We start from the raw sequence: 23,994 nt of genomic DNA, 5'->3' as shown, positions 1-23,994 counted from the left end.
TGAATGTATGTATGTTTCTCGTATTGCAATAAAACAACGGTACCTAGAGCCAACAAAATTTGAATAAGGTAATCTTCCATAGAATATGGGCATGTGGAAGCCCTAATTGGAATTTGAAATTGGTTTTATTATTTGCTTTATTATTTAATATTTTCTAATACTTCAACGAATTTTTGATTAACAAAGTAAACGATTTCAAAGCGAGCAATGGCAAGACTGTACGAGTAAAAAAAAAAAAAAAAAAAAAAATCTCCAGCTCGCGAGAGTATTGGAAATTCTAAAGATATGTTCATTTTAAAATTATTTTGCGATATTGCTGTTGAATGTTTTTATGGTTTAACTGCGAAGAACATGATATTTTATAAATAAAGGTAACACACAAAATGTTAAAAAAACGCCCCTTTGGACGTAATTTAAAATCTGAAGCTTTCAGTCTTTTTTAAAGAATGCAAGATTTTTTTAAAATCGTAAACGGAAAGCCGTCTTAGCAGCTTTATTGGCCTCCCGGACTTCTGAATGTTCAAGAGGCCTTAGCTACACCTACACTCTCGAGAATAACAACATATTTGCAAAAATATAAGTTTTAGAATGTTGATATGACCCAGGTAGTGCTAGTATTTATATTTTGGAAAAATTCAGCTTTGCAACAGTAAGTGAATTTTATTGTCACAAACTATAAGCAGAATTTATAAAAAATGAAAGTTAAAAATCTATTAAAAACTACTAGAAGCTGAAAACGATATGACTTTAATAGGAAATTCAGTAAAGTATACGGTTTTTATTTCTTCCAATACTACCAAATAATTTACACACTTGTGTTATTAAAAAAAATCAAAACTTTAGTATGCATTTTTTTTTTCCACCGCTGTTCTTCCTATTTAAAATAGGAATGCATGCAAAACTAAATTTAAATAATTAAATTCGATAGCTTTGTGTAAATTGTTCAAAAATAAAAATAATGTTAAGAATTATTTACAAAAAGTACCATCCATACGTACAGCTTTCATTGTGTTAGCATTACGTAATAAATAAAACTACGTTACAGCATTACACTCTTAAAGCAAATTTACAGACACCTAAAAAAAAAGAGCAAACTAAAACTACTTTTTATTACATACTTAAATTTTGACACATAAACTAACTATAATTTATAATAATTAAGATATTTATATTAAGAAATAATTGTATATATATTTTAAAAGCGAACTTACTTTTGGCAAAGGAGCTGTATCCATTGTTACGACTGTCCTCGCTTGAAATGGCGCTTAGCCAAAGAACGTTCTTTGGCTTAGCAAACTTGTTTGGTCAGTCTGGGTGGACAATGACAAGACAGGAGGTCGTCCTGCTCCTTCAATTCACTCCCTTCCCCAAGGTTATTATTGCAAGTGGGAAACATGTTCTGCTACCAAGACAGTAAATTTGCGTTGTTTGACACGAAACGGAGCGAAAACTGCTGTCACCATGGAGGTAGGAAGTAAGATGGAGTCGCCCTAAACAAGTTTCTCCGTACCCTGCTCTGAAGCACCGGCGATCCCTACGTGGTGACCAAAACATTGGGTCATTTACCATTGAGTTCTATGGGATTTGACGCGTTCGGGTGTAAATATTTTGTAATTACGTCGCAAATATACATATAAATGTATATATTTTCTTTTTCTACAACACTTCAGAGTCCTAAGTATGTGAAAACAACATATTTTTAAACAACATTTCATTCTGAACGGAATTAAATGCTATACTTTTCACAGGACAGTTTTCTCAGAATGGTTTAATTTGAATGAAATATTTTCACAAGTTTTCGTTAATTACATTAAAAAAATTAAGGTAATTCGATTTTAAACGGTTAAGGTACAAAAATTAAGATCAAAGTTTATTGTATTATTAATATTAAAATTATGCATTATTTATAGAGCTTCTTCTTAAAATACTTTCTTAAATATGACATTATTTTTTGGCTTCTTTTAAATCGAAAAATGTAAGTCATTTTATAATTAATGCTCTATTCGGTTCATTTTAAATTAGAGAATTATTAGGAATTAGCGAAAATTAAATAGGTATTAAATAGTATTTGACTTTCTCTGAACATTTCTGAAAGGGAATAAAATAAGTGTTTTTTTTAAGTATTATTTAAAACTTGTAACTGAGTTATTATAAAATGTAAAGGGAATAATTCTTTTAATTATACTTATCAGATTTTTTTTTTTTTTTTTTTTTTTTTTTTTTTTTTTTTTACCCTTTATTTCAACAATACATATTCCAAAACTCTTTATTACGTTCTTAAGTGCGCATCTCATAGCATTTGCTTTACAATACCTTTTAACAGATTGCTTTCCAATACGAACAATTCTTGCTTAAATAGTTTTATAACGTATTTGTCAACAGGATTTCAATTTATGTTTACAATTCAATATTAAGGTTATTATATATTTAGATAACATTTATAATCATTATAAATTAGATACATTTAATCATTAAATTTCTTCACAGTACTTTCACAGTTGTTTATAAGTGAATAAATTCTTCATTTCAAATACATTTATAAATAATTAAATGAATATTTAAGTATTTTGTCAAAGGCAGATACATGCTTTTTGCAAGCACATGCATAAATACCCATACATATTTCCTATTTATCATTTCCGGCATGTGCAAATCTTTAATTTCTGTGCATTCACTATATTTTTCGTGTAAAGTAATTTACACTAATTTAGCATACACCCGAAAGTTTTACATAAAAAATACATATGAATATAATTTGAATGAAAATTATAAGTATTATTTTTAATACCCACTCAGAGGTCAGTTTTTCTTCAAAATTCCTCCACGATGGCATCTCTCTCTTTAGGCAGATAGCCCTTGCATGTGTTACTCTATTTAATAAAAACTTAATCTGACCTATGTGCCTTATTACAAATATTTTAACATACATAATTTTATATTTACATTTAGTCATCAAGTTTCAAACTTTTCAAATCTTCTAGAAAATAAATTTTGGCAGATCTCTTTTAGCAATTTTCTTAAAATCTATATTTTTGTAGTGCAACTGCTTAGAATTTTATAAAACAAATTCATAATCAAAATCGCTGTTGTTAGTTATCGAAAAATAACCAAGATGTGATTTTTGCGTAAATGTCAGTAAACTATACAAATTGCTATTATCCATCACACTATGAATGTTTTTCATGCGAGAGTGTCCCTTTTTCGATTTCTATGGAACTGTCGTGTGTCGAAATACTATCAGAATCTTGTCAAACGAGCTTCTGAATGTAAACAAAGAACACCCCGTCTGGTGACCCAAGCTTCAAAGCAGTGCTTCACTTCTAGCGCGGAATGGCCCCTCCTCCCTTTCCTACCTCCATGGCTGTCACCCTCCAAATCCCACCCTGCGAGATTTATAGTGTAAGAATTTAGAAATGTTGAAAATATGTGCCCAACTACAAAGTCTTCCAAAGCTAAGAAAGAAAATTTAAATATTATTAGCCTTGAAGGAATTAAAATTTATCCTTTAATGCACGAATAAAGTGCTATTCAAATTCTTTAAAAAATGTCTCAAAATTATTTTCTACAAATAAGAAACCACTCTTTACTAAGTGTAGTATTTTATTAGCAATTTATAAAAATACGTTAGAATTGTGCTGCTCTTGATCTGAACACAATGTAAATTAAGCCAGCCTGGCTAAAATAATGTGGCTAAATGCCTGTAAAGAGTCTCTTGTTGGTTTAAGTCTTGGGGAACTTACATACGACAGTATAAACTTCTCCGGCTTTGTCCAGGTTTCGATAGAGAATACTCACCGGGATAGATTCAAATGTCTCTTACCTTTTCTTACTCTACGGCAATTTTTTTAAGACGAACAGTATTTTAAAAGTGCCCCCATGTCCCATATATGACATTTATGCCTTCCCTACAGCAATCCACGTAATGATATTTATACCTTTCCTAGTAGGTGTCAATACGATGGCCAATTTTTATTATATGTGGTTATAGCATATATATATATAAGAAAATCTGCTGATATCTGAGTCACTACTATAGCTATCGTCACCAAAGTTTTTACAATTCTTTTCTGGGTCCTGAAAAAGGTCTACGTCTACTTTAAAAAAAAAATCTGATGTGTACACCACATGACTTCCTTGTACGGAATATTAAATTATACGCATTTTTCTTGACTTTTATTTAAGCTTATTAGATTGAATTAAACCTACTTCGCGGACAGCGCATAAACCACAATAGAATAAATGCATTCTTTAAAATTCACTTTGTTTACCATAGCGACACTCTGGCGCTAGGTTTACTTAACAGAATTATATTTCATTCATATTATAACTCAGAATGCACATAATGTATATCATTTAAAGAATTATCTAATCGTTGCCACATGTTCTATTCAAATACTACAATAAAGCTAGACTTATGTATAAAAGAAATTAAGCAAACAAAACAAAAAAGAAACAGCTTTTCACAGACGATTGAGTATTTCTCATTTAATTAATTCGGTTCTCACTTTGCGAGAAGGCAAAAATACATAAAAATTCAGAATATCTATATTAAAAATTACGAAGTAAATCTTGAACACTTATTTCCTCGAAGAAACTCCAGAAAGGATTAAGCATGATTTAATTCGCAATAATAAATGAAGGCGTTATCTTTGTTGTTGCGAAGCTTAGTCTCTCTAGATTGGCAACAAATCCACTAGTCTCCCGTTTCAAATGTAAACATCAATGGCCGCCATTAAAAAAGGCTTAGCGGCAATTAAACAACTTTAAAAAATAACAATGGTTATTTTTCAGTTTATAAAATATATATATTGCCATTTGTGCAGCATATTGGTTATTTGTATTAAATATACACACCTAAAAATATTAGATTAAAAATTGGTTACCATTTTTATTATCAAAATTTAAATTATCATACTTTAATTCTAAAATTTAGTGCGAAATTTGGGCCTGTTTAGTAGAGATCAGTTTCCTTATTATTTCACTTAGTTTTAATCGCAAATGAGGATCTACTTTTAATTTTATTTTATATTTATTTTTCAAAATTTTGTTCACGCAAATAGATTGTGTAAAAAAAGTAATAAAATTTACTAGCTTTATTTGAAATGCCTTTAAGTTATTTTTTCGTTTGAGCCAAATATTAACAAGTGTTATTTATGAAATCTTCAGTTAGGAAATATATATATCAAGTGTTCTTTTTTGTCACGAGATTTTTTAATTTATACTTAAAAGTCCTTTGTTTCTTTGTGTACCACCTATTTTGCTCTTGCGTACCACCAGTTGAGAGTAGAGAAACGTGTTTCAGAAAGTAATTTTTTTTTTTTTTTGCATTTTTGTAAATGCGATGTTTTGTTTGGAAGAATTATTGGTAACTTCTATTCTTTCAAAATTCAATACAATTTTAAGTTGTTTGAACAATCTTTATTACATTATCGTGCAAACGGTAAATGCGCTGTTCTTACGACACTTGCAATTAACACATTGCATTTCATAAGTATATTCTTACAGAAAATTTAAAATTATATACTATTTAAGCTATAAAATTTAGATTTCTTATAAAAAATAAGTTATATAATTTAAAGCCAGCAACTGTAAATAGTAACAATGATTATATAAAGCACTATAAAATAAAGCTTAAATATTTTGTAGATATAAAATAATTTAATAAAATAACTTTTCATTGTAAATGTTATTCAACACCATAGACAAAATATTTGTGCGTGATACATTTAAAGGTAAGAGATCACTAAGGAAACAAATTTGATAAGCAATGGTCTTTAAAAATAAAATCAATACCTGGAGGACAAAAACAGTAAAATGCCGTGCAATATGAGGTCAGTTTACTGTCCATTTTCTCCGGGTTTTTATGCGTTTTTACTTAAACCTTTTATTTGAGACACCTTTTCACACTTTCCAGATTGCAGTGAGAAGCATTTCTTTTTCTTCGATTTCAATAATAAGTAAACTTACACCACAAAACTTATTCTTACCTTGGACATTTGACCTTAGATCTCTTACCTTTAAATGTCTAAGTTCAAAGTCTCTAAGGTCCAACGTCAGACGTCTAAAGAAGTCTAAGGTCAGAAGTCTAAGGTCCAACGTCAGACGTCTAAAGAAGTCTAAGGTCAGAAGTCTAAGGTCCAACGTCAGACGTCTAAGGTCCAACATCAGACATCTAAGGTAAGAAGTGTGAGAGTGTGTGTGAGTGTGTGTGAGAGGGTGTGTGTGTGAGAGTGTGTGAGAGTGTTTGAGGGTGTGAGGGTGTGTGTGTGAGGGTGAGGAAGTGTGTGTGAGGGTGTGTGTGTAAGGGTATGTGTGTGAGGGTGTGTGTGTGTGAGAGTGTGTGAGTGAGGGTGTGTGTGTGAGTGTGTGAGTGTGTGAGAGTGTGTGTGTGTGTGAGGGTGTGAGTGTGAGTGTGTGAGGGTGTGTGTGAGGGTGAGTGTGAGTGTGTGTGAGAGTGTGAGTGTGTGTGAGAGTGAGAGTGTATGAGTGTGTGAGAGGGTGTGTATGTGAGGGTGTTTTGTGAGGGTGTGTGTGTGAGGGTGTGTGTGAGGGTGTGAGAGTGTGAGAGAGTGTGTGAGTTGAGTGTGTGAGGGTGTGTGTGGGAGGGTGTCTGTGGGAGGGTGTGTGAGCGTGTGTGTGGGTGATGGAATGTGGTGAGGGGGTGTGTGTTCACACACACACCCCCTCACCACATTCCATCACCACATTCCACCACAGGGTGTGTCCGTGAGGATGTGTGTGTGAGGGTGTTGCATGAGGGTGTGTGTGTGAGGGTGTTGCATGAGGGTGTGTGTGTGTGAGGGTGTTGTGTGAGAGTGTTTGAGAGTGTGTGAGAGTGTGTGTGTGTGAGGGTGTGTAAGATTGAGAGTGTGAGGGTGTGTGGGTGAGGGAGTGTGTGTGAGAGTTTGAGTAAGGGTGTGCATGTGTGAGGGTGGGTGTGTGTGAGTGTGTGTGAGAGGATGTGTGTCTGTGAGAGCGTGTGAGAGTGTGTGTGTGAGGTTGTGTGTGTGAGAGAGTGTGTGAGGATGTGTGTGTGAGGGTGTGAGGGTGTGTGTGAGAGTGTGTGTGTGAGGGTGTGTGAGAGAGAGTGTGAGAGGGTGTGTGGGAGAGGGAGTGTGTGTGTGGGTGTGTCTGTGAGAGTGTGTGGGTGAGGGTGTGTCTGTGAGGGTGCGTGTGATTGTGTGTGAGTGTGTGTGAGGGTGTGTGAGTGAGGGTGTGTGTGTGAGGGTGTGTGTGTGAGAGAGTGTGTGTGAGTGTATGTATTTGTGTGAGTGTGTGTGAGAGTGAGCATGTGAGGTTGTGTGTGAGGGTGACTGTGAGAGTGTGTGAGATTGTGTGTGAGGGTGAGTGTGAGGGTGAGTGTGTGAGTGTGTGTGAGTGTGAGTGTTGGATTGTGTGAGGGTGGGTCTGTGGGTGAGGTTGTGTGTGTGTGTGTGAGTGTGTGAGAATGTGTGAGTGTGTGTGTGAGAGTGTGTGGGTGAGGGAGTGTGTGAGAGTTTGTGAGTGTGTGTGAGTGTGTGTGAGAGTGAGTGTGAGTGTGTGTGTGTGAGGGTGTGAGAGAGTTTGAGTGAGGGTGTGTGTGTGAGGGTGTGTGTCTGTGTGTGAGAGTACGTGAGTGTGCTTGAGTGTATGTGTGTGTGTGTGAGGGTGTGTGTCTGTGTGTGAGAGTACGTGAGTGTGCTTGAGTGTATGTGTGTGTGTGTGTGTGTGAGTGTTTGAGAGTGTGTGAGAGTGGGTGAGGATGTGTGTCTGTGAGAGTGTGCGAGTGTGTGTGAGGGTATGTGTGAGTGAGTGTGTGTGAGACTGTGAGAGGGTGTGTGTGAGTGTATGTGAGGTTGTGTGTTTGAGAGTGTGTGTGTGAGGGTGTGTGTGTGTGAGAGTGTGTGTGTGTGTGAGGGTGTTGTGTGAGGGTGTGTGTGTCTGTGAGTGTGAGGGTGTGTGTGAGAATGTGTGAGTGTGTTTGAGAGTGTGTGAGTGTGTGTGAAGGTGAGGGTGTGTGTGTTTAAGGGTGTGTGTGAGTGTGTGAGGGTGCGTGTGTTTGAGGGTGTGTGTGTGAGGGTGTGTGTGTTTAAGGGTGTGTGTGAGTGTGTGAGGGTGCGTGTGTTTGAGGGTGTGTGTGTGAGAGTGTGTGTGAGAATATGTGTGTGAGGGTGTGTGAGAATATGTGTGTGAGGGTGTGTGAGGGTGTGTGAGTGTTTCGGAGAGTTTGAGTGAGGGTGTGTGAGAGTGTGTCAGAGAGTTTGAGTGAGGGTGTGTGTGTGTGAGAGATTGTGTGTGAGGGTGTGAGGGTGTGTGGGTGAGGGTGTGTGAGTGTGTGATGGTGTGTGTGTGAGTGTATGAGAGTGTGTGAGTGTGTGTGAGAGTGTGTGAGCATGTGTGTGAGGGTGACTGTGAGAGTGTGTGAGTATGCCTGAGTGTGTGTGAGAGTGTGAGAGTGTGTGAGTATGTGTGAGTGAGTATGTGTGTGTGAGAATGTGTGTGTGAGAGTGTGTGTGTGGGTGATGGAATGTGGTGAGGGAGTGTGGGTGAGGGGGTGTGTGTGAGGGTGTTGTGTGAGAGTGTGTGTGTGTGAGGGTGTGTAAGATTGAGAGTGTGAGGGTGTGTGGGTGAGGGAGTGTGTGTGAGAGTTTGAGTGAGGATGTGTGTGTGAGGGTGTGAGAGTGTGTGTGAGGGTGTGTGAGTGAGGGTGTGTGTGTGAGGATATGTGTGTGAGAGTGTGTGTGAGGGTGTGAGAGGGTGTGTGAGGGTGTGTGAGAGTTTGAGTGAGGGTGTGAGTGTGTGAGGGTGTGTGTGAGCGTGTGAGGGAGTGTGTTTGAGAGTATGTGAGTGTGTGTGAGCGTGTGAGGGAGTGTGTTTGAGAGTATGTGAGGGTGTGTGAGAGTGTGAGTGTGTGTGTGTGTGAGGGTGTGTGTGAGAGTGTGTGAGTGTGTGTGAGAGTGCAAGTGTGTGAGAGTGAGAATGTGTGTGTGAGTGTGTGAGAGAGTTTGAGTGAGGGTGTGTGTGTGAGGGTGTGTGTCTGTGTGTGAGAGTAAGTGAGTGTGTTTGAGTGTATGTGTGTGTGTGTGTGAGTGAGAGTGTGTGAGAGTGTGTGAGGGGGTGTGTGTGAGGGTGTGTGGGTGAGGGAGTGTGTGTGAGGGTGGGTGAGGGAGTGTGTGTGAGGGTGTGTGTGTGAGGGTGCGGATGTGTGTCTGTGAGGGTGTGTGTGTGTGTGAGAATGTGTGAGTGTGTGTGAGAGTGTGTGTGGGAGTGTGAGAGAGTGTGTGTGTGACTGTGAGAGGGTGTGTGTGAGTGTATGTGAGAGTGTGTGAGGGTGTGTGTATGAGGGAGTGTGAGAGTGTGTGTGTCTGTGAGTGTGAGGGTGCGTGTGAGAGTGTGTGAGTGTGTGTGAGGGTGAGTTTGTGTGTGTGAGGATGTGTGTGTGAGGGTGAGTGTGTGTGTGTGTGAGGATGTGTGTGTGAGGGTGTGTGTGGGTGTGCGTGAGTGTGTGTGAAGGTGTGTGTGTTTGAGGGTGTGTGTGAGTGTGGGTGTGTGTGTGAGAGTGTGTAAGTGTGTGAGAGTGAGAGTGTATGAGTGTGTGTGAGGATATGTGTGTGAGGATGTGTGAGGGTGTGTGAGAGTGTGTGTGTATGCCTGAGTGTGTGTGTGAGAGTGTGAGAGAGTGTGAAAGTGTGAAAGTGTGTGAGACTGTGAGAGTGTGTGTGTGAGGGTGTGTCTGTGAGATTGTGCGTGAGTGTGTGTGAGGGTGTGTGTGTTTGAGGGTGTGTGTGAGTGTGGGTGTGTGTGTGAGAGTGTGTAAGTGTGTGAGAGTGAGAGTGTATGAGTGTGTGTGAGGATATGTGTGTGAGGATATGTGTGTGAGGGTGTGTGTGTGAGGGTGTGTGGCTGTGGGAGTGTCTGATAGGGTGTGTCTGTGAGATTGTGTGTGTGTGTGAGGGTGTTGAGGGTGAGAGTGTGAGAGTGTGTGAGTATGTGTGAGTGAGTACGTGTGTGTGAGAGTGTGTGTGTGAGGGTGTGTGAGGGAGTGTGAGTGTGTGTGAGAGTGTGTGTGAGGGTGTGTGGCTGAGGGAGTGTGTGTGAGGGTGTTGAGGGTGAGAGTGTGAGAGTGTGTGAGTGAGTACGTGTGTGTGAGAGTGTGTGTGTGAGGGTGTGTGAGGGAGTGTGAAAGTGTGTGAGGGTGTGTGTGTGTGAGAGTGTGTGAGTATGTGTGAGTGAGTAAGTGTGTGTGTGTGACTGTGATGGTGTGTGTGAGTGTGAGTGAGGGTGTGTGTGTGTGAGGGTGTGTGTGTGAGGGTGTTGTGTGAGGATGTGAGGAGGGTGTGTGAGGGTGTGTGTGAGGGTGTGAGAGAGTGTGTGGGTGAGGATGTGTGTGTGAGGGTGTGTGTGAGGATGTGTGTGTGAGGGTGTGTGAGGGTGTGTGTGAGGGTGTGAGAGTGTGTGGGTGAGGGAGTGTGGTGAGGGAGTGTGGGTGAGGATGTGTGTGTGAGGGTGTTGTGTCAGAGTGTTTGAGAGTGTGTGTGTGAGGGTTTGTGAGAGTTTGAGTGAGGATGTGTGTGTGAGGGTGTGTGTGTGAGAGTTTGAGTAAGGGTGTGTGTGTGTGTGAGTGTGAGGGTGTGAGAGTTTGTGTGTGAGGGTGTGTGTGTGAGGTGTGTGAGGGTGTGTGTGTGATGGTGTGTGTGTGTGTGAGGGTGTGTGAGTGTGTGAGAGAGTGTGTGTGAGGGTGTGAAAGAGTGTGAGAGTGAGAGTGTATGAGTGTGTGTGAGAGAGTGTGTGAGTTTCTGAGTGTGCGAGGGTGTGTGAGTGTGTCGGAGAGTTTGAGTGAGGGTGTGTGTGTGAGGGTGTATGTGTGAGAGTTTGTGTGTGAGGGTGTGAGAGTGTGAAAGTGTGTGAGACTGTGAGAGTGTGAGGGTGTGTGGGTGAGGGTGTGTGGCTGTGGGAGTGTCTGTGAGGGTGTGTCTGTGAGATTGTGTGTGTGTGTGAGGGTGTGTGAGGGAGTGTGAGAGTGTGTGACTGTGATGGTGTGTGTGTGAGGGTGTGAGGGTGTTTGTGTGTGTGTGAGGGGGTGTGTGTGAGAGAGTGTGTGTACGTGAGGGTGTTGTGTGAGGAGAGTGTGTGAGGGTGTGAGAAAGTGTGTGAGTTTGAATGTGTGAGTGTGTGTGTGTGGGTGAGGGAGTGTGTCTGTGAGGATGTGTGTGTGTGAGGGTGTCTGTGAGGGTGTTGCATGAGGGTGTGTGTGTGAGGGTGTTGTGTGAGAGTGTTTGAGAGTGTGTGTGTGAGGGTGTGTAAGAGTGAGAGTGAGGATGTGTGTGTGAGTGTTTGAGTAAGGTTGTGTGTGTGAGTGTGTGTATGTGAGAGTGTGTGTGAGAGTGTGTGAGAGTGTGTGAGTGTGGGTGAGGGTGTGTGAGAATGCGTGTGGGAGTGTGTGAGGGTGTGTCTGTGAGGGTGTGTGTGTGAGTTTGAGTGAGGGTGTGTGTGTGTGTGTGAGGGTGTGTGTGTAAGTGTGTGAGTGTGTGTGAGGGTGTGTGGGTGAGGATGTGTGTGAGGGTGTGTGAGAGTTTGAGTGAGGGTGTGTGTGTGAGTGTGTGTGTGTCTGTGTGTGTGAGAGTGAGTGAGGGGGTGTGTGTGGGTGAGGGAGGGTGTGTGAGGGTGTGTGTGAGAGTTTGAGTGAGGATGTGTGTGTGTGAGGGTGTGTGTGAGGGTGTGAGAGTGAGGGTGTATGAGTGTGTGCTGGGAGGGTGTGTGTGTGTGAGAGTGTGTTAGTGTGTGTGTGAGAGTGTGTGTGTCTGTGAGTGTGGGAGTGTGTGAGGGTGTGTGAGAGTGTGTGTGTGTGATGGTGTGTGTGTTTGAGGGTGTGAGAGAGTGTGTGAGTTTCTGAGTGTGTGAGGGTGTGTGAGAGTTTGAGTGAGAGTGTGTGTGAGGGTGTGTGAGAGTGTGTGAGTGTGTCGGAGAGTTTGAGTGAGGGTGTGTGTGTGAGAGTGTATGTGTGAGAGTGTGTGAGAGGGTGTGTGTCTGTGAGAGTGTGCAAGTGTGTGTGTGAGTACGTGAGTGTGTTAGAGTGTGTGAGTGTGTGTAAGGGTGTGTGTGTGTGAGGGTGTGTGAGTGTGTTTGAGAGAGTGTGAGAGTTTGTGTGAAAGTGTGTGTGAAAGTGAAAGTGTGTGGATGTGCGTTTGTGAGAGTGTGCGAGTGTGTGTGAGGGTGTGTCTGTGAGGATGTGTGAGAATGTGTGAGTGTGTGTGGGAGTGGGAGTGTGTGTGAGAGTGTATGTGGGAGTGTGAGAGAGTGTGAGTATGTGTGAGTGAGTGTGAGGGTGTGTCTGTGAGGGTGTGTGTGTGATAGTGTTTGAGAGTGTGTGGGTGTGTGCGAGAGTGTGTGAGGGTGGGTGTGTGAGGGTGTGTGTGAGAGGGATTGTGTGAGAGTTTGAGTGAGGGTGTCTGAGAGGGTGTGTGTGTGTGTGAGGGTGTGTGAGAGTGTGTAAGTGTGTGAGTGTGTAAGAGTGAGAGTGTGTGAGGGTGTGTGGGTGAGGATGTGTGTGAGGGTGTGTGTGAGTGTGTGTGAGAGTGTGAAAGTGTGTGAGAGTGAGAGTGTATGAGTGTGTGAAGGTGTTGTGTGAGGATGTGTGAGGGTGTGAGAGAGTGTGTGAAGGTGTTGTGTGAGGATGTGTGAGGGTGTGAGAGAGTGTGTGAGTTTCTGAGTGTGTGAGGGTGTGTGTGAGAGTGTGTGTGTGAGAGGGTGTGTGAAAGTGAAAGTGTGTGGATGTGCGTTTGTGAGAGTGTGCGAGTGTGTGTGAGGATGTGTGTGAGTGTATGTGAGAGTGTGTGTGAGGGTGTGTCTGTGAGGATGTGTGAGAATGTTTGTGAGTGTGTGTGAGAGTGTATGTGGGAGTGTGAGAGTTTGAGTGAGGGTGTGTGTGGGTGTGTGAGAATGAGAGTGTGAGAGCGTGAGAGTGTGTGAGTGAGTGTGTGAGTGTGTGTGTGAGAGTGTGTGCGGGTGTGTGTGAGAGTGTGTGTGTGAGGGTGTTGAGGGTGAGAGTGTGTGAGTTTGAGTGAGGGTGTGTGTGTGAGGTTGTGTGAGAGTGTGTGGGTGAGGGTGTGTGGGTGAGGGAGTGTGTGTGTGAAAGTGTTTGAGAGTGTGTGTGAGATTGTGTGATTTTGAGTGAGGGTGTGTGTGTCAGGGTGTGTGGGTGAGGGTGTGTGGGGGAGGGAGTGTGTGTGAGGGTGTGTGTGAGAGTGTTTGAGAGTGTGAATGTGTGTGAGTGTGTGTGAGGGTGTGTGTCGGAGAGTTTGAGTGAGGGTGTGTGGGTGAGGGAGTGTGTGTGAGGGTGTTGTGTGAGGGTGTGTGTGTGAGAGTGTGTGTGTGTGTGAGGTTGTGTGAGAGTGTGTGGGTGAGGGTGTGTGTGTGTGTGAGAGTGAGAGTGTGTGCGAGAGTTGAAGTGTGTGAGAGTGTGTGAGTGAGGGTGTGTGTGAGTGTGTAAGGGTGTGTGGGTGAGGGTGTGTGAGGGTATGTGTGAGGGTGTGCGTGTGAGGGTGTGTGAGAGTGTGTGAGTGTGTGTGATAAAGTGTGAGACTGTGTGTGTGAGTGTGGGTGTGTGTGTGGGGGGGGGTGTGAGTGGGGGTGTATGAGTGTGTGAGAGTTTGAGTGAGGGGGTGTGTGTAAGGGTGTGAGGGTGTGTGAGAGGTTGTGAGTGTGAGGGTGTGTGAGTGTGTGTGAGTGTGTGTGTGAGGGTGTGTGGGTGAGGGAGTGTGGGTGCGGGTGTGTGTGTGCGGGTGTGTGTGAGAGGGTGTCTGAGAGTTTGTGAGTGTGAGCGAGTGTGTGTGAGAGTGTGTGATTTTGAGTGAGGGTGTGTGTGTGAGGGTGTGTGTATGAGGGAGTGTGAAAGTGTGTGAGGGTGTGTGAGGGAGTGTGAGAGTGTGTGACTGTGATGGTGTGTGTGTGAGGGTGTGAGGGTGTGAGAAAGTGTGTGAGTTTGAGTGTGTGAGTGTGTGTGTGTGGGTGAGGGAGTGTGTCTGTGAGGATGTGTGTGTGTGAGGGTGTTGCATGAGGGTGTGTGTGAGGGTGTTGTGTGAGAGTGTTTGAGAGTGTGTGTGTGAGGGTGTGTAAGAGTGAGAGTGAGGATGTGTGTGTGAGTGTGTGTGAGAGTGTGTGAGAATGCGTGAGTGTGTGTGGGAGTGTGTGGGTGAGGATGTGTGTGAGGGTGTGTGGGTGAGGATGTGTGTGAGGGGGTGTGTGTGAGTGTGTGTGGGTGAGGGAGTGTGTGTGAGGGTGTGTGAGAGTTTGAGTGAGGATGTGTGTGTGAGGGTGTGTGTGAGTGTGTGTGAGAGTGGGTGTGTGAGGTTGTGAGGGTGTGTGTGTGTGAGGGTGTGTATGAGTGTGTGTGAGGGTGTGAGAGTGAGGGTGTATGAGTGTGTGTGAGGGTGTGAGGGTGTGTGGGTGAGGGTGTGTCTGTGAGGGAGTGTGTGTGAGAGTGTTTGAGAGTGTGAGTGTGTGTGAGTGTGTGTGAGGGTGTGTGTGAGAGTGTTTGAGAGTGTGAGTGTGTGTGAGTGTGTGTGAGGGTGTGTGTGTGAGAGTGTGTTAGTGTGTGTGTGAGAGTGTGTGTGAGGGTGAGGGAGTGTGTGAGAGTATGTGAGTGTGTGTGAGAGTTTGAGTGAGGGTGCGTGTGAGGGTGCGTGTGAGAGTGTGTGTGAGTGTGTGAGGGTGTGTGTGAGAGTGTGAGGGTGTGTGTGTGAGTGTGTGTCTGTGTGTGAGAGTGTTTGAGAGTGTGTGAGATTGAGTGAGGGTGTGTGTGTGAGGGTGTGTGTGTGAGGGTGTGTGTGAGTGTGTAAGAGTGAGAGTGTGTGAGGGTGTGAGAGTGTGTGTGAGTGCATGTGTGAGTGTGTGTGAGGGTGTGTGAGAGTGTGTGAGTGTGTCGGAGAGTTTGAGTGAGGGTGTGTGTGTGAGAGTGTATGTGTGAGAGTGTGTGAGAGGGTGTGTGTCTGTGAGAGTGTGCAAGTGTGTGTGTGAGTACGTGAGTGTGTTAGAGTGTGTGTGTGTGAGCAGGTGTGTGTAAGGGTGTGTGTGTGTGAGGGTGTGTGAGTGTGTTTGAGAGAGTGTGAGAGTTTGTGTGAAAGTGTGTGTGAAAGTGAAAGTGTGTGGATGTGCGTTTGTGAGAGTGTGCGAGTGTGTGTGAGGGTGTGTCTGTGAGGATGTGTGAGAATGTGTGAGTGTGTGTGGGAGTGTGAGTGTGTGTGAGAGTGTATGTGGGAGTGTGAGAGAGTGTGAGTATGTGTGAGTGAGTGTGAGGGTGTGTGGGTGAAGGTGTGTCTGTGAGGGTGTGTGTGTGGGTGAGGGAGTGTCTGTGAGGGTGTGTGTGTGATAGTGTTTGAGAGTGTGTGGGTGTGTGAGAGTGTGTGAGTGTGGGTGTGTGAGTGAGGGTGTGAGAGTGTGTGTGTGAGGGTGTGTGTGAGAGTGTGTGAGGGTGTGTGTGAGGGTGTGTGTGAGGGTGTGTGTGAGTATGTGAGAGTGTGAGTGTGTGAGAATGTGTGTGAGATTATGTGTGTGTGAGCAGGTGTGTGTGAGCAGGTGTGTGTAAGGGTGTGTGTGTGTGAGGGTGTGTGAGTGTGTTTGAGAGAGTGTGAGAGTTTGTGTGAAAGTGTGTGTGAAAGTGAAAGTGTGTGGATGTGCGTTTGTGAGAGTGTGCGAGTGTGTGTGAGGGTGTGTGTGAGGGTGTGTGTGAGTGTATGTGAGAGTGTGTGTGAGGGTGTGTCTGTGAGGATGTGTGAGAATGTTTGAGAGTGTGTGAGAATGTGTGAGTGTGTGTATGTGTGAGTGAGTGTGTGTGTGACTGTTAGAGTGTGTGAGGGTGTGTGGGTGAAGGTGTGTCTGTGAGGGTGTGTGTGTGGGTGAGGGAGTGTCTGTGAAAGTGTGTGTGTGATAGTTTTTGAGAGTGTGTGGGTGTGTGCGAGAGTGTGTGAGGGTGTGTGAGAGTGTGTGAGTGTGGGTGTGTGAGTGAGGGTGTGAGAGTGTGTGTGTGAGGGTGAGGGATTGTGTGAGGGTGTGTGTGTGAGAGTTTGAGTGAGGGTGTCTGAGAGGGTGTGTGTTTGTGTGTGAGGGTGTGTGAGAGTGTGTAAGTGTGTGAGTGTGTAAGAGTGAGAGTGTGTGAGGGTGTGTGGGTGAGGATGTGTGTGAGGGTGTTGGTGTGAGTGTGTGTGTGTCTGTGTGAGGGTGTGTGTGTGAGAGTGTGTGAGGGTGTGTGTGAGTGTGTTTGAGAGTGTGTGAGAGTGTGTGAGTGTGTGTGAGCATGTGAGGGTGTGTGTGAGGGTGTGTGAGGGTGTGTGTGTTTGAGGGTGTGTGTGTTTGAGGGTGTGTGTGTTTGAGGGTGTGTGAGAGTGTGAAAGTGTGTGAGAGTGAGAGTGTATGAGTGTGTGTGAGGGGGTGTGTGAAGGTGTTGTGTGAGGATGTGTGAGGGTGTGTGTGAGGGTGTGTGTGTTTGAGGGTGTGTGTGAGGGTGTGTGAGAGTTTGAGTGAGGGGGTGTGTGTGAGGGTGTTGTGTGAGGGTGTGTGAGAGGTTGTGAGTGTGAGTGTGTGTGAGTGTGTGTGAGAGTGTGTGAGTGTGTGTGAGAGTTTGAGTGAGGGTGTGTGAGAGTGTGTGTGTGAGAGGGTGTGTGAAAGTGTGTGTGAAAGTGAAAGTGTGTGGATGTGCGTTTGTGAGAGTGTGCGAGTGTGTGTGAGGATGTGTGAGGGTGTGTGTGAGGGTGTGTGTGAGTGTATGTGAGAGTGTGTGTGAGAGTGTGTGAGTGTGTGTGAGGGTGTGTCTGTGAGGATGTGTGAGAATGTTTGAGAGTGTGTGAGAATGTGTGAGTGTGTGTGGGAGTGTGAGTGTGTGTGAGAGTGTATGTGGGAGTGTGAGAGAGTGTGAGTATGTGTGAGTGAGTGTGTGTGTGACTGTGAGAGTGTGTGTGAGAGTGTGAGAGTTTGAGTGAGGGTGTGTGTGGGTGTGTGAGAATGAGAGTGTGAGAGCGTGAGAGAGTGTGAGAGTGTGTGAGTGTGTGTGTGAGAGTGTGTGCGGGTGTGTGTGAGAGTGTGTGTGTGAGGGTGTTGAGGGTGAGAGTGTATGATTGTGTGTGAGAGTGTGTGAGTTTGAGTGAGGGTGTGTGTGTGAGGTTGTGTGAGAGTGTGTGGGTGAGGGTGTGTGGGTGAGGGAGTGTGGGTGAGGGGGTGTGTGTGTGAAAGTGTTTGAGAGTGTGTGTGAGATTGTGTGATTTTGAGTGAGGGTGTGTGTGTCAGGGTATGTGGGTGAGGGAGTGTGGGTGAGGGTGTGTGTGAGAGTGTGAGTGTGTGTGAGTGTGTGTGAGGGTGTGTGAGGGTGTGTGTGTGAGAGGGTGTGAGGGTGTGTGTGAGAGGTTGTGAGTGTGAGTGTGTGTGAGAGTGTGTGAGTGTGTGTGAGTGTGTGTGAGAGTGTGTGAATGTGTGTGAGTGTGTGTGAGAGTGTGTAAGTGTGTGAGTGAGAGTGTATGAGTGTGTGTGAGAGGGTGTGTGAAGGTGTTGTGTGAGGATGTGTGTGTGAGGATGTGTGAGGGTGTGAGAGAGTGTGAGTTTCTGAGTGTGTGAGGGTGTGTGAGAGTGTGAGAGTTTGAGTGAGGGTGTGTGTGTGAGGGTGTGTGAGAGTGTGTGAGTGTGTCGGAGAGTTTGAGTGAGGGTGTGTGGGTGAGGGTGTATGTGTGAATGTGTGTGAGAGTGTGTGTGAGGGTGTGAATTTGAGGGTGTGTGAGGGTGTGTGTAAGGATGTGTGTGTGAGGATGTGTGAGGGTGTGAGAGAGTGTGTGAGTTTCTGAGTGTGTGAGGGTGTGTGAGAGTGTGAGAGTTTGAGTGAGGGTGTGTGTGTGAGGGTGTGTGAGAGTGTGTGAGTGTGTCGGAGAGTTTGAGTGAGGGTGTGTGGGTGAGGGAGTGTGTGTGAGGGTGTTGTGTGAGGGTGTGTGTGTGAGAGTGTGATTGTGTGTGAGAGTGTGTGAGTTTGAGTGAGGGTGTGTGTGTGTGAGGTTGTGTGAGAGTGTGTGCGAGAGTTGAAGTGTGTGTGAGTGTGTGAGAGTGTGTGAGTGAGGGTGTGTGTGAGTGTGTAAGGGTGTGTGGGTGAGGGTGTGTGAGGGTATGTGTGAGGGTGTGCGTGTGAGGGTGTGTGAGAGTGTGTGAGTGTGTGTGATAAAGTGTGAGACTGTGTGTGTGAGGGTGTGCGTGTGAGGGTGTGTGAGAGTGTGTGAGTGTGTGTGATAAAGTGTGAGACTGTGTGTGTGAGTGTGTGTTTGTGTGTGGGTGTGTGTGTGGGGGGGTGTGAGTGGGTGTGTGTGTGTGTGTGTGAGAGTTTGAGTGAGGGTGTGTGAGAGTGTGTGAGTTTGAGTGAGGGTGAGTGTTGGAGTGTGTGAGGGTGGGTCTGTGGGTGAGTTTGTGTGTGTGAGAGTGTGTGAGAATGTGTGAGTGTGTGTGTGAGGGTGTGAGTGTGAGAGTGTGTGAGGGTGTGTGGTTGAGGGTGTGTGGCTGAGGGAGTGTCTGTGAGGGTGTGTGTGTGTGTGTGACTGTGAGGGTGTGTGTGTGTGTGTGACTGTGAGGGTGTGTGTGAGAGAGTGTGTGTGTGTGAGGGTGTATGTGTGAGAGTGTGTGAGAAAGTGTGAGAGTGTGTGTGAGTGTGTGTGTGAGGGTGTGTGGGTGAGGGAGTGTGGGTACGGGTGTGTGTGTGCGGGTGTGTGTGTGAGAGGGTGTCTGAGAGTTTGTGAGTGTGAGTGAGTGTGTGTGAGAGTGTGTGATTTTGAGTGAGGGTGTGTGTGTGAGGGTGTGTGTATGAGGGAGTGTGAAAGTGTGTGAGGGTGTGTGAGGGAGTGTGAGAGTGTGTGACTGTGATGGTGTGTGTGTGAGGGTGTGAGGGTGTGAGAAAGTGTGTGAGTGTGTGTGTGTGGGTGAGGGAGTGTGTCTGTGAGGATGTGTGTGTGAGGGTGTCTGTGAGGATGTGTGTGTGTGAGGGTGTCTGTGAGGGTGTTGCATGAGGGTGTGTGTGTGAGGGTGTTGTGTGAGAGTGTTTGAGAAAGGTTGTGTGTGTGAGTGTGTGTGAGAGTGTGTGAGTGTGGGTGAGGGTGTGTGAGAATGCGTGAGTGTGTGTGAGAGTGTGTGTGGGAGTGTGTGAGGGTGTGTGGGTGAGGGTGTGTCTGTGAGGGTGTGTGTGTGAGTTTGAGTGAGGGTGTGTGTGTGTGGGTGTCTGAGAGTGTGTAAGTTTGTGAGTGTGTGTGAGTGTGTGTGGGTGAGGGAGTGTGTGTGAGGGTGTGTGTGAGTGTGTGTGAGAGTGGGTGTGTGAGGTTGTGTGAGGGTGTGTGTGTGTGAGGGTGTGTGTGAGTGTGTGTGAGGGTGTATGAGTGTGTGTGAGGGTGTGAGGGTGTGTGGGTGAGGGTGTGTCTGTGAGGGAGTGTGTGTGAGGGTGTGTGTGAGAGTGTTTGAGAGTGTGAGTGTGTGTGAGTGTGTGTGAGGGTGTGTGTGTGAGGGTGTGTGTGTGAGAGTGTGTTAGTGTGTGTGTGAGAGTGTGTGTGAGGGTGAGTGTGAGGGTGAGAGTGTGTGAGGGTGTGAGAGTGTGTGTGAGTGCATGTGTGAGTGTGTGTGAGGGTGTGTGGGTGAGGGTGTGTGTGTGAGAATATGTGAGTGTGTGTGAGAGTGTGTGTGGTAGTGTGAGTGAGTGTCTGTGTGACTGTGAGAGGGTGTGTGGGAGTGTGAGTGAGTGTCTGTGTGACTGTGAGAGGGTGTGTGTGAGTGTATGTGAGAGTGTGTGAGGGTGTGTGTGTGAGGGTGTGTGTGTGAGGGTGTGTGTGTGATAGTGTTTGAGAGTGTGTGAGAGTGTGAGAGTTTGAGTGAGGGTGTGTGAGTGTGTGTGAGGGTGTGTGTGAGTGTGTGTGAGTGTGTGTGAGGGTGTGTGTGAGTGTGTGTGAGGGTGTGTGTGTGTGTGATGGTGTGTGTGTTTGAGGGTGTGTGTGTGTGAGGGTGTGAGAGAGTGTGTGAGTTTCTGAGTGTGTGAGGGTGTGTGAGAGTTTGAGTGAGAGTGTGTGTGAGGGTGTGTGAGAGTGTGTGAGTGTGTCGGAGAGTTTGAGTGAGGGTGTGTGTGTGAGAGTGTATGTGTGAGAGTGTGTGAGAGGGTGTGTGTCTGTGAGAGTGTGCAAGTGTGTGTGTGAGTACGTGAGTGTGTTAGAGTGTGTGAGTGTATGTGAGAGTGTGTGAGCATGTGAGGGTGTGTGTGAGATTGTGTGTGTGTGAGCAGGTGTGTGTAAGGGTGTGTGTGTGTGAGGGTGTGTGAGTGTGTTTGAGAGAGTGTGAGAGTTTGTGTGAAAGTGTGTGTGAAAGTGAAAGTGTGTGGATGTGCGTTTGTGAGAGTGTGCGAGTGTGTGTGAGGGTGTGTCTGTGAGGATGTGTGAGAATGTGTGAGTGTGTGTGGGAGTGTGAGTGTGTGTGAGAGTGTATGTGGGAGTGTGAGAGAGTGTGAGTATGTGTGAGTGAGTGTGAGGGTGTGTGGGTGAAGGTGTGTCTGTGAGGGTGTGTGTGTGGGTGAGGGAGTGTCTGTGAGGGTGTGTGTGTGATAGTGTTTGAGAGTGTGAGGGTGTGTGAGAGTGTGTGAGTGTGGGTGTGTGAGTGAGGGTGTGAGAGTGTGTGTGTGAGGGTGTGTGTGAGGGTGTGTGTGTGAGAGTGTGTGAGAATGTGTGAGTGTGTCTGTGAGGGTGTGTGTGTGTGAGAGTGTGTGAGGGTGTGTGTGTGTGAGAGTGTGTGAGGGTGTGTGTGAGGGTGTGTGTGTGAGGGTGTGTGAGTATGTGAGAGTGTGAGTGTGTGAGAATGTGTGTGAGATTGTGTGTGTGTGAGCAGGTGTGTGTAAGGGTGTGTGTGTGTGAGGGTGTGTGAGTGTGTTTGAGAGAGTGTGAGAGTTTGTGTGAAAGTGTGTGTGAAAGTGAAAGTGTGTGGATGTGCGTTTGTGAGAGTGTGCGAGTGTGTGTGAGGGTGTGTGTGAGTGTATGTGAGAGTGTGTGTGAGGGTGTGTGAGTGAGTGTGTGTGTGACTGTTAGAGTGTGTGAGGGTGTGTGGGTGAAGGTGTGTCTGTGAGGGTGTGTGTGTGGGTGAGGGAGTGTCTGTGAGGGTGTGTGTGTGATAGTGTTTGAGAGTGTGTGGGTGTGTGCGAGAGTGTGTGAGGGTGTGTGAGAGTGTGTGTGTGAGGGTGTGTGTGTGTGAGTGTGTGGGTGAGGGATTGTGTGAGGGTGTGTGTGTGAGAGTTTGAGTGAGGGTGTCTGAGAGGGTGTGTGTGTGTGTGTGAGGGTGTGTGAGAGTGTGTAAGTGTGTAAGAGTGAGAGTGTGTGAGGGTGTGTGGGTGAGGATGTGTGTGAGGGTGTTGGTGTGAGTGTGTGTGTGTCTGTGTGAGGGTGTGTGTGTGAGAGTGTGTGAGGGTGTGTGTGAGTGTGTTTGAGAGTGTGTGAGAGTGTGTGAGTGTGTGTGAGCATGTGAGGGTGTGTGTGAGGGTGTGTGTGTGAGTGTGTGTGAGGGTGTGTGTGTTTGAGGGTGTGTGTGTTTGAGGGTGTGTGTGAGTGTGTGTGAGAGTGTGAAAGTGTGTGAGAGTGAGAGTGTATGAGTGTGTGTGAGGGGGTGTGTGAAGGTGTTGTATGAGGATGTGTGAGGGTGTGAGAGAGTGTGTGAGTTTCTGAGTGTGTGAGGGTGTGTGTGAGTGTGTGTGAGGGTGTGTGTGTTTGAGGGTGTGTGTGAGGGTGTGTGAGAGTTTGAGTGAGGGTGTGTGAGAGTGTGTGTGTGAGAGGGTGTGTGAAAGTGTGTGTGAAAGTGAAAGTGTGTGGATGTGCGTTTGTGAGAGTGTGCGAGTGTGTGTGAGGATGTGTGAGGGTGTGTGTGAGGGTGTGTGTGAGTGTATGTGAGAGTGTGTGTGAGAGTGTGTGAGTGTGTGTGAGGGTGTGTCTGTGAGGATGTGTGAGAATGTGTGAGAGTGTATGTGGGAGTGTGAGAGAGTGTGAGTATGTGTGAGTGAGTGTGTGTGTGACTGAGAGTGTGTGTGAGATTGTGAGAGTTTGAGTGAGGGTGTGTGTGGGTGTGTGAGAATGAGAGTGTGAGAGCGTGAGAGAGTGTGAGAGTGTGTGAGTGTGTGTGTGAGAGTGTGTGCGGGTGTGTGTGAGAGTGTGTGTGCGAGGGTGTTGAGGGTGAGAGTGTATGATTGTGTGTGAGAGTGTGTGAGTTTGAGTGAGGGTGTGTGTGTGAGGTTGTGTGAGAGTGTGTGGGTGAGGGTGTGTGGGTGAGGGAGTGTGGGTGAGGGGGTGTGTGTGTGAAAGTGTTTGAGAGTGTGTGTGAGATTGTGTGATTTTGAGTGAGGGTGTGTGTGTCAGGGTGTGTGGGTGAGGGAGTGTCGGGGAGGGAGTGTGTGTGAGGGTGTGTGTGAGAGTGTGTGTGAGTGTGTGTGAATGTGTGTGAGTGTGTGTGAGTGTGTGTGAGAGTGTGTAAGTGTGTGAGTGAGAGTGTATGAGTGTGTGTGAGAGGGTGTGTGAAGTTGTTGTGTGAGGATGTGTGTGTGAGGATGTGTGAGGGTGTGAGAGAGTGTGAGTTTCTGAGTGTGTGAGGGTGTGTGAGAGTGTGAGAGTTTGAGTGAGGGTGTGTGTGTGAGGGTGTGTGAGAGTGTGTGAGTGTGTCGGAGAGTTTGAGTGAGGGTGTGTGGGTGAGGGTGTATGTGTGAATGTGTGTGAGAGTGTGTGTAAGGGTGTGAATGTGAGGGTGTGTGAGTGTGTGTGAGAGTGTGTGAGTGAGGGTGTGTGTGTGAGGGTGTGTGGGTGTGTGGGTGAGGGAGTGTGGGTGAGGGTGTGTGGGTGTGTGGGTGAGGGAGTGTGTGTGAGGGGGTGTGTGTGTGAGAGTGTTTGAGAGTGTGTGTGAGATTGTGTGATTTTGAGTGAGGGTGTGTGTGTGAGAGTGTGTGGGTGAGGGAGTGTGGGTGAGGGAGTGTGTTTGAGAGTGTGAGTGTGTGTGAGTGTGTGTGAGGGTGTGTGAAGGTGTTGTGTAAGGATGTGTGTGTGAGGATGTGTGAGGGTGTGAGAGAGTGTGTGAGTTTCTGAGTGTGTGAGGGTGTGTGAGAGTGTGAGAGTTTGAGTGAGGGTGTGTGTGTGAGGGTGTGTGTGTGAGGGTGTGTGAGAGTGTGTGAGTGTGTCGGAGAGTTTGAGTGAGGGTGTGTGGGTGAGGGAGTGTGTGTGAGGGTGTTGTGTGAGGGTGTGTGTGTGAGAGTGTGATTGTGTGTGAGTGAGGTTGTGTGAGAGTGTGTGGGTGAGGGTGTGTGTGTGAGGGAGTGTGTGTGTGTGAGAGTGTGTGCGAGAGTTGAAGTGTGTGTGAGTGTGTGAGAGTGTGTGAGTGAGGGTGTGTGTGAGTGTGTAAGGGTGTGTGGGTGAGGGTGTGTGAGGGTATGTGTGAGGGTGTATGTGTGAGGGTGTGCGTGTGAGGGTGTGTGAGAGTGTGTGATTGTGTGTGATAAAGTGTGAGACTGTGTGTGTGAGTGTGTGTTTGTGTGTGGGTGTGGGTGTGGGGGGTGTGAGTGGGTGTGTGTGTGTGTGTGAGAGTTTGAGTGAGGGTGTGTGAGAGTGTGTGAGTTTGAGTGAGGGTGAGTGTTGGAGTGTGTGAGGGTGGGTCTGTGGGTGAGTTTGTGTGTGTGAGAGTGTGTGAGAATGTGTGAGTGTGTGTGTGAGGGTGTGAGTGTGAGAGTGTGTGAGGGTGTGTGGGTGAGGGTGTGTGGCTGAGGGAGTGTCTGTGAGGGTGTGTGTGTGTGTGTGACTGTGAGGGTGTGTGTGAGAGAGTGTGTGTGTGTGAGGGTGTATGTGTGAGAGTGTGTGTGTGTGAGGGTGTGTGTGTGAGGGTGTGTGAGAGTGTGTGAGAGTGTGTGTGGGGGGGGTGTGAGTGGGGGTGTATGAGTGTGTGAGAGTTTGAGTGAGGGGGTGTGTGTAAGGGTGTGAGGGTGTGTGAGAGGTTGTGAGTGTGAGG

The 23,994-nt window shown here is 46.3% G+C and overlaps 2 protein-coding genes across 10 annotated transcripts in view; one reads left to right on the top strand and one right to left on the bottom strand.

Annotated features, from left to right (window-relative positions):
* The window catches only part of LOC146994865 (inositol polyphosphate-5-phosphatase A-like), a 205,737-nt gene extending 204,469 nt beyond the window's left edge, over window positions 1-1,268 (bottom strand). The window contains exon 1 of the mRNA XM_085824598.1: window positions 1,212-1,268. The gene's annotated coding sequence lies outside the window, so the exon portion shown is untranslated. The remainder of the gene's footprint in view (window positions 1-1,211) is intronic.
* LOC146994864 (transcription factor unc-3-like) overlaps window positions 1-23,994 on the top strand; it is a 105,172-nt gene that overhangs the window by 44,129 nt on the left and 37,049 nt on the right. The window lies entirely within an intron of this gene.

The sequence above is a fragment of the Stegodyphus dumicola genome, chromosome 10 (genome assembly GCF_044657685.1).
Source record: "Stegodyphus dumicola isolate Sdum_Otavi_A_Nest chromosome 10, ASM4465768v1".
NCBI classification, from domain to species: Eukaryota; Metazoa; Arthropoda; class Arachnida; order Araneae; family Eresidae; genus Stegodyphus; species Stegodyphus dumicola.
The sequence above is the reverse complement of the archived record's forward strand: the minus strand, read 5'-3'. Positions and strand labels throughout refer to the sequence as shown.